A 7,500-nucleotide genomic window follows, 5' to 3' on the forward strand; every position below is an offset into this window, starting at 1 on the left:
AATCTTGCAATATGCACAAGTAGTCCTTCATGAAAGGGGCTGGAAGCTGTTTTCATTTTGACACGAGAGAGAGAGAGAGAGAGAGAGACCACCTTGCATTGTCAATTGCTAAATCTGTATATGGATAAGTAGCCTATGGTTGTCAACTTATTTTGTACGGCTATACCAGCCTGGCAACGCCCGATCTCGTCTGATCTCGGAAGCTAAGCATGGTCGGGCCTGGTTAGTACTTGGATGGGAGACCGCCTGGGAATACCAGGTGCTGTATGCTCTTTTGCTCATTCACTTAGAAACTGAAATCTTGCAATATGCACAAGTAGTCCTTCATGAAAGGGGCTGGAAGCTGTTTTCATTTTGACACGAGAGAGAGAGAGAGAGAGAGAGAGAGAGAGAGACTACCTTGCATTGTCAATTGCTAAATCTGTATATGGATAAGTAGCCTATGGTTGTCAACTCATTTCGTACGGCCATACCAGCCTGGCAATGCCCGATCTCGTCTGATCTCGGAAGCTAAGCAGGGTCGGGCCTGGTTAGTACTTGGATGGGAGACCGCCTGGGAATACCAGGTGCTGTATGCTCTTTTGCTCATTCACTTAGAAACTGAAATCTTGCAATATGCACAAGTAGTCCTTCATGAAAGGGGCTGGAAGCTGTTTTCATTTTGACACGAGAGAGAGAGAGAGAGAGAGAGACCACCTTGCATTGTCAATTGCTAAATCTGTATATGGATAAGTAGCCTATGGTTGTCAACTTATTTCGTACGGCCATACCAGCCTGGCAACGCCCGATCTCGTCTGATCTCGGAAGCTAAGCAGGGTCGGGCCTGGTTAGTACTTGGATGGGAGACCGCCTGGGAATACCAGGTGCTGTATGCTCTTTTGCTCATTCACTTAGAAACTGAAATCTTGCAATATGCACAAGTAGTCCTTCATGAAAGGGGCTGGAAGCTGTTTTCATTTTGACACGAGAGAGAGAGAGAGAGAGAGAGAGAGAGAGAGACCACCTTGCATTGTCAATTGCTAAATCTGTATATGGATAAGTAGCCTATGGTTGTCAACTTATTTCGTACGGCCATACCAGCCTGGCAACGCCCGATCTCGTCTGATCTCGGAAGCTAAGCAGGGTCGGGCCTGGTTAGTACTTGGATGGGAGACCGCCTGGGAATACCAGGTGCTGTATGCTCTTTTGCTCATTCACTTAGAAACTGAAATCTTGCAATATGCACAAGTAGTCCTTCATGAAAGGGGCTGGAAGCTGTTTTCATTTTGACACGAGAGAGAGAGAGAGAGAGAGAGACCACCTTGCATTGTCAATTGCTAAATCTGTATATGGATAAGTAGCCTATGGTTGTCAACTTATTTCGTACGGCCATACCAGCCTGGCAACGCCCGATCTCGTCTGATCTCGGAAGCTAAGCAGGGTCGGGCCTGGTTAGTACTTGGATGGGAGACCGCCTGGGAATACCAGGTGCTGTATGCTCCTTTGCTCATTCACTTAGAAACTGAAATCTTGCAATATGCACAAGTAGTCCTTCATGAAATGGGCTGGAAGCTGTTTTCATTTTGACACAAGAGAGAGAGAGAGAGACCACCTTGCATTGTCAATTGCTAAATCTGTATATGGATAAGTAGCCTATGGTTGTCAACTTATTTCGTACGGCCATACCAGCCTGGCAACGCCCGATCTCGTCTGATCTCGGAAGCTAAGCAGGGTCGGGCCTGGTTAGTACTTGGATGGGAGACCGCCTGGGAATACCAGGTGCTGTATGCTCTTTTGCTCATTCACTTAGAAACTGAAATCTTGCAATATGCACAAGTAGTCCTTCATGAAAGGGGCTGGAAGCTGTTTTCATTTTGACACGAGAGAGAGAGAGAGAGAGAGAGAGAGAGAGAGACCACCTTGCATTGTCAATTGCTAAATCTGTATATGGATAAGTAGCCTATGGTTGTCAACTTATTTCGTACGGCCATACCAGCCTGGCAACGCCCGATCTCGTCTGATCTCGGAAGCTAAGCAGGGTCGGGCCTGGTTAGTACTTGGATGGGAGACCGCCTGGGAATACCAGGTGCTGTATGCTCTTTTGCTCATTCACTTAGAAACTGAAATCTTGCAATATGCACAAGTAGTCCTTCATGAAAGGGGCTGGAAGCTGTATTCATTTTGACACGAGAGAGAGAGAGAGAGAGAGAGACCACCTTGCATTGTCAATTGCTAAATCTGTATATGGATAAGTAGCCTATGGTTGTCAACTTATTTTGTACGGCTATACCAGCCTGGCAACGCCCGATCTCGTCTGATCTCGGAAGCTAAGCATGGTCGGGCCTGGTTAGTACTTGGATGGGAGACCGCCTGGGAATACCAGGTGCTGTATGCTCATTCACTTAGAAACTGAAATCTTGCAATATGCACAAGTAGTCCTTCATGAAAGGGGCTGGAAGCTGTTTTCATTTTGACACGAGAGAGAGAGAGAGAGAGACCACCTTGCATTGTCAATTGCTAAATCTGTATATGGATAAGTAGCCTATGGTTGTCAACTTATTTCGTACGGCCATACCAGCCTGGCAACGCCCGATCTCGTCTGATCTCGGAAGCTAAGCAGGGTTGGGCCTGGTTAGTACTTGGATGGGAGACCGCCTGGGAATACCAGGTGCTGTATGCTCTTTTGCTCATTCACTTAGAAACTGAAATCTTGCAATATGCACAAGTAGTCCTTCATGAAAGGGGCTGGAAGCTGTTTTCATTTTGACACGAGAGAGAGAGAGAGAGAGAGAGAGAGAGACTACCTTGCATTGTCAATTGCTAAATCTGTATATGGATAAGTAGCCTATGGTTGTCAACTTATTTTGTACGGCTATACCAGCCTGGCAACGCCCGATCTCGTCTGATCTCGGAGCTAAGCAGGGTCGGGCCTGGTTAGTACTTGGATGGGAGACCGCCTGGGAATACCAGGTGCTGTATGCTCTTTTGCTCATTCACTTAGAAACTGAAATCTTGCAATATGCACAAGTAGTCCTTCATGAAAGGGGCTGGAAGCTGTTTTCATTTTGACACGAGAGAGAGAGAGAGAGACCACCTTGCATTGTCAATTGCTAAATCTGTATATGGATAAGTAGCCTATGGTTGTCAACTTATTTTGTACGGCTATACCAGCCTGGCAACGCCCGATCTCGTCTGATCTCGGAAGCTAAGCATGGTCGGGCCTGGTTAGTACTTGGATGGGAGACCGCCTGGGAATACCAGGTGCTGTATGCTCTTTTGCTCATTCACTTAGAAACTGAAATCTTGCAATATGCACAAGTAGTCCTTCATGAAAGGGGCTGGAAGCTGTTTTCATTTTGACACGAGAGAGAGAGAGAGAGAGAGAGAGAGAGAGAGAGACTACCTTGCATTGTCAATTGCTAAATCTGTATATGGATAAGTAGCCTATGGTTGTCAACTCATTTCGTACGGCCATACCAGCCTGGCAATGCCCGATCTCGTCTGATCTCGGAAGCTAAGCAGGGTCGGGCCTGGTTAGTACTTGGATGGGAGACCGCCTGGGAATACCAGGTGCTGTATGCTCTTTTGCTCATTCACTTAGAAACTGAAATCTTGCAATATGCACAAGTAGTCCTTCATGAAAGGGGCTGGAAGCTGTTTTCATTTTGACACGAGAGAGAGAGAGAGAGAGAGAGACCACCTTGCATTGTCAATTGCTAAATCTGTATATGGATAAGTAGCCTATGGTTGTCAACTTATTTCGTACGGCCATACCAGCCTGGCAACGCCCGATCTCGTCTGATCTCGGAAGCTAAGCAGGGTCGGGCCTGGTTAGTACTTGGATGGGAGACCGCCTGGGAATACCAGGTGCTGTATGCTCTTTTGCTCATTCACTTAGAAACTGAAATCTTGCAATATGCACAAGTAGTCCTTCATGAAAGGGGCTGGAAGCTGTTTTCATTTTGACACGAGAGAGAGAGAGAGAGAGAGAGAGAGAGAGACCACCTTGCATTGTCAATTGCTAAATCTGTATATGGATAAGTAGCCTATGGTTGTCAACTTATTTCGTACGGCCATACCAGCCTGGCAACGCCCGATCTCGTCTGATCTCGGAAGCTAAGCAGGGTTGGGCCTGGTTAGTACTTGGATGGGAGACCGCCTGGGAATACCAGGTGCTGTATGCTCTTTTGCTCATTCACTTAGAAACTGAAATCTTGCAATATGCACAAGTAGTCCTTCATGAAAGGGGCTGGAAGCTGTTTTCATTTTGACACGAGAGAGAGAGAGAGAGAGAGAGACCACCTTGCATTGTCAATTGCTAAATCTGTATATGGATAAGTAGCCTATGGTTGTCAACTTATTTCGTACGGCCATACCAGCCTGGCAACGCCCGATCTCGTCTGATCTCGGAAGCTAAGCAGGGTCGGGCCTGGTTAGTACTTGGATGGGAGACCGCCTGGGAATACCAGGTGCTGTATGCTCCTTTGCTCATTCACTTAGAAACTGAAATCTTGCAATATGCACAAGTAGTCCTTCATGAAATGGGCTGGAAGCTGTTTTCATTTTGACACAAGAGAGAGAGAGAGAGACCACCTTGCATTGTCAATTGCTAAATCTGTATATGGATAAGTAGCCTATGGTTGTCAACTTATTTCGTACGGCCATACCAGCCTGGCAACGCCCGATCTCGTCTGATCTCGGAAGCTAAGCAGGGTCGGGCCTGGTTAGTACTTGGATGGGAGACCGCCTGGGAATACCAGGTGCTGTATGCTCTTTTGCTCATTCACTTAGAAACTGAAATCTTGCAATATGCACAAGTAGTCCTTCATGAAAGGGGCTGGAAGCTGTTTTCATTTTGACACGAGAGAGAGAGAGAGAGACTACCTTGCATTGTCAATTGCTAAATCTGTATATGGATAAGTAGCCTATGGTTGTCAACTTATTTCGTACGGCCATACCAGCCTGGCAACGCCCGATCTCGTCTGATCTCGGAAGCTAAGCAGGGTCGGGCCTGGTTAGTACTTGGATGGGAGACCGCCTGGGAATACCAGGTGCTGTATGCTCTTTTGCTCATTCACTTAGAAACTGAAATCTTGCAATATGCACAAGTAGTCCTTCATGAAAGGGGCTGGAAGCTGTTTTCATTTTGACACGAGAGAGAGAGAGACTACCTTGCATTGTCAATTGCTAAATCTGTATATGGATAAGTAGCCTATGGTTGTCAACTTATTTCGTACGGCCATACCAGCCTGGCAACGCCCGATCTCGTCTGATCTCGGAAGCTAAGCAGGGTCGGGCCTGGTTAGTACTTGGATGGGAGACCGCCTGGGAATACCAGGTGCTGTATGCTCTTTTGCTCATTCACTTAGAAACTGAAATCTTGCAATATGCACAAGTAGTCCTTCATGAAAGGGGCTGGAAGCTGTTTTCATTTTGACACGAGAGAGAGAGAGAGAGAGAGAGAGAGAGACCACCTTGCATTGTCAATTGCTAAATCTGTATATGGATAAGTAGCCTATGGTTGTCAACTTATTTCGTACGGCCATACCAGCCTGGCAACGCCCGATCTCGTCTGATCTCGGAAGCTAAGCAGGGTCGGGCCTGGTTAGTACTTGGATGGGAGACCGCCTGGGAATACCAGGTGCTGTATGCTCTTTTGCTCATTCACTTAGAAACTGAAATCTTGCAATATGCACAAGTAGTCCTTCATGAAAGGGGCTGGAAACTGTATTCATTTTGACACGAGAGAGAGAGAGAGAGAGAGAGACCACCTTGCATTGTCAATTGCTAAATCTGTATATGGATAAGTAGCCTATGGTTGTCAACTTATTTTGTACGGCTATACCAGCCTGGCAACGCCCGATCTCGTCTGATCTCGGAAGCTAAGCATGGTCGGGCCTGGTTAGTACTTGGATGGGAGACCGCCTGGGAATACCAGGTGCTGTATGCTCTTTTGCTCATTCACTTAGAAACTGAAATCTTGCAATATGCACAAGTAGTCCTTCATGAAAGGGGCTGGAAGCTGTTTTCATTTTGACACGAGAGAGAGAGAGACTACCTTGCATTGTCAATTGCTAAATCTGTATATGGATAAGTAGCCTATGGTTGTCAACTTATTTCGTACGGCCATACCAGCCTGGCAACGCCCGATCTCGTCTGATCTCGGAAGCTAAGCAGGGTCGGGCCTGGTTAGTACTTGGATGGGAGACCGCCTGGGAATACCAGGTGCTGTATGCTCTTTTGCTCATTCACTTAGAAACTGAAATCTTGCAATATGCACAAGTAGTCCTTCATGAAAGGGGCTGGAAGCTGTTTTCATTTTGACACGAGAGAGAGAGAGAGAAAGAGAGAGAGACCACCTTGCATTGTCAATTGCTAAATCTGTATATGGATAAGTAGCCTATGGTTGTCAACTTATTTCGTACGGCCATACCAGCCTGGCAACGCCCGATCTCGTCTGATCTCGGAAGCTAAGCAGGGTCGGGCCTGGTTAGTACTTGGATGGGAGACCGCCTGGGAATACCAGGTGCTGTATGCTCTTTTGCTCATTCACTTAGAAACTGAAATCTTGCAATATGCACAAGTAGTCCTTCATGAAAGGGGCTGGAAGCTGTATTCATTTTGACACGAGAGAGAGAGAGAGAGAGAGAGACCACCTTGCATTGTCAATTGCTAAATCTGTATATGGATAAGTAGCCTATGGTTGTCAACTTATTTTGTACGGCTATACCAGCCTGGCAACGCCCGATCTCGTCTGATCTCGGAAGCTAAGCATGGTCGGGCCTGGTTAGTACTTGGATGGGAGACCGCCTGGGAATACCAGGTGCTGTATGCTCTTTTGCTCATTCACTTAGAAACTGAAATCTTGCAATATGCACAAGTAGTCCTTCATGAAAGGGGCTGGAAGCTGTTTTCATTTTGACACGAGAGAGAGAGAGAGAGACCACCTTGCATTGTCAATTGCTAAATCTGTATATGGATAAGTAGCCTATGGTTGTCAATTTATTTCGTACGGCCATACCAGCCTGGCAACGCCCGATCTCGTCTGATCTCGGAAGCTAAGCAGGGTCGGGCCTGGTTAGTACTTGGATGGGAGACCGCCTGGGAATACCAGGTGCTGTATGCTCATTCACTTAGAAACTGAAATCTTGCAATATGCACAAGTAGTCCTTCATGAAAGGGGCTGGAAGCTGTTTTCATTTTGACACGAGAGGGAGAGAGAGAGACCACCTTGCATTGTCAATTGCTAAATCTGTATATGGATAAGTAGCCTATGGTTGTCAACTTATTTCGTACGGCCATACCAGCCTGGCAACGCCCGATCTCGTCTGATCTCGGAAGCTAAGCAGGGTTGGGCCTGGTTAGTACTTGGATGGGAGACCGCCTGGGAATACCAGGTGCTGTATGCTCTTTTGCTCATTCACTTAGAAACTGAAATCTTGCAATATGCACAAGTAGTCCTTCATGAAAGGGGCTGGAAGCTGTTTTCATTTTGACACGAGAGAGAGAGAGACTACCTTG

At 46.7% G+C, this 7,500-nt stretch overlaps 19 non-coding genes and 6 pseudogenes across 19 annotated transcripts; all 25 read left to right on the forward strand.

Annotated features, from left to right (window-relative positions):
* The first annotated feature begins 152 nt into the window (after positions 1–152).
* Positions 153–271, forward strand: LOC146255655 (5S ribosomal RNA; annotated as a pseudogene).
* A 188-nt stretch (positions 272–459) lies between these two features.
* On the forward strand, positions 460–578 carry LOC146255656 (5S ribosomal RNA). The gene has a single exon (XR_014730689.1). It is a non-coding gene; the product is annotated as a 5S ribosomal RNA (ribosomal RNA).
* A 178-nt stretch (positions 579–756) lies between these two features.
* Positions 757–875, forward strand: LOC146255657 (5S ribosomal RNA). The gene has a single exon (XR_014731262.1). It is a non-coding gene; the product is annotated as a 5S ribosomal RNA (ribosomal RNA).
* Positions 876–1,063: 188 nt separating this feature from the next.
* LOC146255658 (5S ribosomal RNA) lies at positions 1,064–1,182 on the forward strand. The gene has a single exon (XR_014731263.1). It is a non-coding gene; the product is annotated as a 5S ribosomal RNA (ribosomal RNA).
* A 178-nt stretch (positions 1,183–1,360) lies between these two features.
* LOC146255659 (5S ribosomal RNA) lies at positions 1,361–1,479 on the forward strand. Its single transcript, XR_014731264.1, has one exon. It is a non-coding gene; the product is annotated as a 5S ribosomal RNA (ribosomal RNA).
* A 172-nt stretch (positions 1,480–1,651) lies between these two features.
* LOC146255660 (5S ribosomal RNA) lies at positions 1,652–1,770 on the forward strand. The gene has a single exon (XR_014731265.1). It is a non-coding gene; the product is annotated as a 5S ribosomal RNA (ribosomal RNA).
* Positions 1,771–1,958: 188 nt separating this feature from the next.
* Positions 1,959–2,077, forward strand: LOC146255661 (5S ribosomal RNA). The gene has a single exon (XR_014731266.1). It is a non-coding gene; the product is annotated as a 5S ribosomal RNA (ribosomal RNA).
* Positions 2,078–2,255: 178 nt separating this feature from the next.
* On the forward strand, positions 2,256–2,374 carry LOC146255662 (5S ribosomal RNA; annotated as a pseudogene).
* A 166-nt stretch (positions 2,375–2,540) lies between these two features.
* Positions 2,541–2,659, forward strand: LOC146255663 (5S ribosomal RNA). The gene has a single exon (XR_014731193.1). It is a non-coding gene; the product is annotated as a 5S ribosomal RNA (ribosomal RNA).
* Positions 2,660–2,843: 184 nt separating this feature from the next.
* Positions 2,844–2,961, forward strand: LOC146255664 (5S ribosomal RNA; annotated as a pseudogene).
* A 172-nt stretch (positions 2,962–3,133) lies between these two features.
* On the forward strand, positions 3,134–3,252 carry LOC146255665 (5S ribosomal RNA; annotated as a pseudogene).
* A 190-nt stretch (positions 3,253–3,442) lies between these two features.
* On the forward strand, positions 3,443–3,561 carry LOC146255666 (5S ribosomal RNA). The gene has a single exon (XR_014730690.1). It is a non-coding gene; the product is annotated as a 5S ribosomal RNA (ribosomal RNA).
* A 178-nt stretch (positions 3,562–3,739) lies between these two features.
* On the forward strand, positions 3,740–3,858 carry LOC146255667 (5S ribosomal RNA). The gene has a single exon (XR_014731267.1). It is a non-coding gene; the product is annotated as a 5S ribosomal RNA (ribosomal RNA).
* A 186-nt stretch (positions 3,859–4,044) lies between these two features.
* Positions 4,045–4,163, forward strand: LOC146255668 (5S ribosomal RNA). The gene has a single exon (XR_014731204.1). It is a non-coding gene; the product is annotated as a 5S ribosomal RNA (ribosomal RNA).
* A 178-nt stretch (positions 4,164–4,341) lies between these two features.
* On the forward strand, positions 4,342–4,460 carry LOC146255669 (5S ribosomal RNA). The gene has a single exon (XR_014731268.1). It is a non-coding gene; the product is annotated as a 5S ribosomal RNA (ribosomal RNA).
* A 172-nt stretch (positions 4,461–4,632) lies between these two features.
* Positions 4,633–4,751, forward strand: LOC146255670 (5S ribosomal RNA). Its single transcript, XR_014731269.1, has one exon. It is a non-coding gene; the product is annotated as a 5S ribosomal RNA (ribosomal RNA).
* Positions 4,752–4,923: 172 nt separating this feature from the next.
* On the forward strand, positions 4,924–5,042 carry LOC146255671 (5S ribosomal RNA). Its single transcript, XR_014731270.1, has one exon. It is a non-coding gene; the product is annotated as a 5S ribosomal RNA (ribosomal RNA).
* A 168-nt stretch (positions 5,043–5,210) lies between these two features.
* Positions 5,211–5,329, forward strand: LOC146255672 (5S ribosomal RNA). The gene has a single exon (XR_014731272.1). It is a non-coding gene; the product is annotated as a 5S ribosomal RNA (ribosomal RNA).
* A 184-nt stretch (positions 5,330–5,513) lies between these two features.
* On the forward strand, positions 5,514–5,632 carry LOC146255673 (5S ribosomal RNA). Its single transcript, XR_014731273.1, has one exon. It is a non-coding gene; the product is annotated as a 5S ribosomal RNA (ribosomal RNA).
* Positions 5,633–5,810: 178 nt separating this feature from the next.
* On the forward strand, positions 5,811–5,929 carry LOC146255674 (5S ribosomal RNA; annotated as a pseudogene).
* A 168-nt stretch (positions 5,930–6,097) lies between these two features.
* On the forward strand, positions 6,098–6,216 carry LOC146255675 (5S ribosomal RNA). The gene has a single exon (XR_014731274.1). It is a non-coding gene; the product is annotated as a 5S ribosomal RNA (ribosomal RNA).
* Positions 6,217–6,398: 182 nt separating this feature from the next.
* On the forward strand, positions 6,399–6,517 carry LOC146255676 (5S ribosomal RNA). Its single transcript, XR_014731275.1, has one exon. It is a non-coding gene; the product is annotated as a 5S ribosomal RNA (ribosomal RNA).
* Positions 6,518–6,695: 178 nt separating this feature from the next.
* On the forward strand, positions 6,696–6,814 carry LOC146255677 (5S ribosomal RNA; annotated as a pseudogene).
* Positions 6,815–6,986: 172 nt separating this feature from the next.
* On the forward strand, positions 6,987–7,105 carry LOC146255678 (5S ribosomal RNA). The gene has a single exon (XR_014731276.1). It is a non-coding gene; the product is annotated as a 5S ribosomal RNA (ribosomal RNA).
* A 164-nt stretch (positions 7,106–7,269) lies between these two features.
* LOC146255679 (5S ribosomal RNA) lies at positions 7,270–7,388 on the forward strand. Its single transcript, XR_014731215.1, has one exon. It is a non-coding gene; the product is annotated as a 5S ribosomal RNA (ribosomal RNA).
* Positions 7,389–7,500: the final 112 nt, after the last annotated feature.

Source organism: Hypomesus nipponensis, chromosome 15 (assembly GCF_054491055.1).
Source record: "Hypomesus nipponensis isolate SF chromosome 15, ASM5449105v1, whole genome shotgun sequence".
Taxonomy (NCBI): Eukaryota; Metazoa; Chordata; class Actinopteri; order Osmeriformes; family Osmeridae; genus Hypomesus; species Hypomesus nipponensis.